Below are 2,906 nucleotides of genomic sequence, written 5' to 3' on the forward strand. Positions count from 1 at the left end.
CACTTGTGTCTCCAGAGGTTGCAGATCCCTGGCAGATGGAACAGCAGCTAAAAGTGCAGCACTATAATTTTTAATTCATTAAGGTAAAATTGTGAAGGTTAAATAAATCTACCTCTAAATATTAGCAAAAGGCATTTATTCAGTATAATTTCTTCGGTTCCCATGTCGGCCCCCGTCTAAAACCGCCCCTGTGTTGCTGGTCTGTGCCTGGTACATTTTTGGTTGGCATGTTTTTTTCTTCATTAATAGAAAGTCAGATTATCCAAACTGGTAAACCAAGTTAATAAAATAATGGTGAAATTCTACATTAAATGACCGCTGAACAATGTAGTCATAAAATATTTCAACATTTCTAAATGAAACGTATAGAAAGCCCTCAAACCTTTTAAAGTAAGAAATATTTATGTATTTACTGTTAATCTATTAGTATGATTTGTTCTTTAAATCACCATTTATGTTATTTTGGCTGATGCCATTATACAATAAGCAGATAATTAAACCAGAACAGTCTACTAAAACCACAATAAGAAACTTAATCATGGCTAAATGTTCTGTACCATATCAGCCTCAGGAGATGACTGAGGGATGAAGAGACTCTGATGTCTGGTTCTTTAGGTTCTGATGGGTCAGTTCCTCTCCTGGTCCATTCTGTCTGATATAACAGCAGCACACTGATTAACACCATTTTTTTTAATTGTCTGTACTCATCCTCACCGTCATTGTTCAGCCTGGGATTTGCATCTTGCCTCACATCTGTTTCTTTACAAGAGGTTTTCCCTCTAAGGACGGTGGAGAATCGGGTCGAGGACGTTTTAAAAAGAAGCGGGTTGATAGAGGCTCACTGCGGCTGCGTAGTGTCCGTCTCTCAAATGCGCGTTCATGTTGAAGGCTTCGCAGTGCGTCCCACATTCTCCACATCCGCCCTTCGCTTTGCCCATTTTCTGTCCGATTTCCGTCTTTACGCTGAGACCGCATTTTCTTTGACGATGAGTATTACCCACAATTCATTGCTGCATGTGACATTTTCAGTTAAAAGGCGGATTTATAGCAATCTTTTATGGGTTTTGTCCCCAAGAAAAATAGTATGACAAGGCAAACATTAGTAATAAAAATGTTTGATACAATAAACTGAGCAGAAAAAAGAAGAAATAAAAAATAATAGTCACAAACTAACTGAGAAAAGTAAAACAAAGTGTCATAAATGCAAGACAAATTTCATATCTTAAACATATTTGTATAAAGATTGGGCTTTTCTGATTTTATTTAAGCTCTCTTAAATTATTTCACTTTAAAAATGGAGGTGATTTGCAGCATACCCTAAAATTCAATTAAATAACCTAGTATTTTTTTAAAGTATAATTAATTGATTTCTAATAAGTTTTCATTCATTATAATAGAAAAAGCTTTTTCCTCAGTTTAATATTGGCTTTAAATTCTGCAGTTCCTCTGAATGTTTATTATATTCTAATAAAAGATGTTACACTGTTTCCATCTGATTACAATATTCATCATCCCTCATTATTAATATAATTGACTGAAAAAAACGTCTCACATTGCATGTGAAAACATGAAGGTCACTGAAGGAACAATTGAAAAAATACTGATTTCAAACGCCTGAACAATAAAAGCATTGTGGTTATCGTCATACTTTTAAGCAATATCTCTATATAAAAAGAGATAAAAATATATATATACATTTTAAAGCTGGCAAATTAAATGTGCTTAAAATCATTTTCACTCCCTGAACTGACTGAACCACTGAAATAAACTTAATATTCCATGTTATTGAATGTGACTGTTTAAACATACTCCAGCATATGAATGTTTGAAATCCATTGGAATGAATTCAGCACCGATTGTAGAAAAATAGCTGAGTCACTGATTTCTACAACAGAAATCAGTCTAATTGATTTCTAATAGGTTTTCATTCATTATTATAGAAAATGCTTTTTCCTCAGTTTAATGACTTTAAATTCTGCAGTTCCTCTGAATGTTTATTATATTCTAATAAAAGATGTTACACTGTTTCATCTGTAGTAGATGTAGTAGCAGGATGTTGTGACAGTAGGTGTCACCTTCGTGGCAGCACGAAGGCGCTTCCGTGTCCGGTCACATTTCTGATATAAAATGCTTTTTTATTAAACATTAAAAGTTTAATATTAAACATTAAAAGTTTAATATAAACATTTTATTAAAAAAAAACTTTAGCAAATGAAGCTTATTATAAAAACATTTAATAAAAACCATAAAACTTCATAATTAACTGTAAAAGCTTTTTTTATATTCTGCCTTTCACTTGGGTGAACTGAGATGGTGAAATAAAAGAATAATAATGGAAAATAAAAATGAGTTTACTCTAATGAGCTATCACTCTTAGCTACCAAGGAGACATAAGTGATTTTAATTCAAACACCACTTTATTCAATATTGCACGAACAACAAAACAATATTATCAGTGTTTTTTGTTTATTTGTTTTTCAGCCAGGCGTGTCAAACTCCAGTCCTCAAGGGCCGGTGTCCTGCAACTTTTAGATGAGCCTCTGCTGCACCACACCTGAATAGAATAATCAGGTCATTAAGGCTCTGGAGAACCGATCTACACAAGGAGGAGGTAATTAAACCATTTCATTCCAGCGTTTTGAACCTCTGGCACATCTAAAAACTGGAGGACAGCGGCCCTTGAGGGCTGGAGTTTGACACCTGCGGTCTAGGTTATAAAATAATAGATGAATGGCGTCTGTCCACCACTGGTATTATCTGTACATCCAGATGCTACACATGTGTGGAATGAACACAACTTCTCTCGAAGTTTTAACAAACGTTAAACTTTACAACATTAAAACATTCTAATCTACAAACTTGCTATGCTGGAAATATACAACTTAATTAAAACTACTATACATGTA

This window comes from Poecilia formosa, unplaced genomic scaffold (genome assembly GCF_000485575.1).
Source record: "Poecilia formosa unplaced genomic scaffold, Poecilia_formosa-5.1.2 Scaffold789, whole genome shotgun sequence".
NCBI lineage: Eukaryota > Metazoa > Chordata > Actinopteri > Cyprinodontiformes > Poeciliidae > Poecilia > Poecilia formosa.